The sequence below is a fragment of the Saccopteryx bilineata genome, chromosome 6, assembly GCF_036850765.1.
Source record: "Saccopteryx bilineata isolate mSacBil1 chromosome 6, mSacBil1_pri_phased_curated, whole genome shotgun sequence".
NCBI classification, from domain to species: Eukaryota; Metazoa; Chordata; class Mammalia; order Chiroptera; family Emballonuridae; genus Saccopteryx; species Saccopteryx bilineata.
Genome location: NC_089495.1, coordinates 103,253,085 through 103,253,708, shown reverse-complemented (window position 1 = coordinate 103,253,708; position 624 = coordinate 103,253,085). Strand labels below are relative to the sequence as shown.

General features: G+C 54.5%; 1 non-coding gene across 1 annotated transcript; it reads left to right on the top strand.

The window, feature by feature from the left end:
- The first annotated feature begins 280 nt into the window (after positions 1-280).
- TRNAA-UGC (transfer RNA alanine (anticodon UGC)) lies at positions 281-356 on the top strand. Its single transcript has one exon. It is a non-coding gene; the product is annotated as a tRNA-Ala (tRNA).
- Positions 357-624: the final 268 nt, after the last annotated feature.

The window sequence follows — 624 nt, the reverse complement described above, 5'->3', positions numbered from 1 at the left end:
CTCTGTAGACCGGTACCAAATGGCCCACGGACCGGTACTAGTCCGCGGCCCGGGGGTTGGGGACCACTGTCTAGTGAACCACATATTTGTACAGTGCTTTATTCTTTTCAAAGCACCGTCACAACCTCACGTAATCCCAGTTTTCCCAGGCCATTCCATTCCACTCAGGAATATAAACCGAGTCATAGCAATAATAACAAAGTGTTTTCCTGGTTCTTCCGCTACCTATGATTTCAGAAATTTCAGTGCTGCTTTACATTCTTATTAAAAAAATTTTTGGGCCCTGGCCGGTTGGCTCAGTGGTAGAGCATCGGCCTTGCATGCGGGAGTCCCGGGTTCGATTCCCGGCCAGGACACACAGGAGAAGCGCCCATCTGCTTTTCCACTCCTCCCCCTCTCCTTCCTCTCTGTCTCTCTCTTCCCCTCCCACAGCTCAGGCTCCATTGGAGCAAAGATGGCCCAGGCACTGAGGATTGCTCTGTGGCCTCTGCCTCAGGCGCTAGAATGGCTCTGGATGCAACAGGGCAACGCCTCAGAGGGGCAGAGCATCGCCCCCTGGTGGGCATGCCGGGTGGATCCTGGTCGGGTGCATGCAGGAGTCTGTCTGATTGCCTCCCCGTTTCC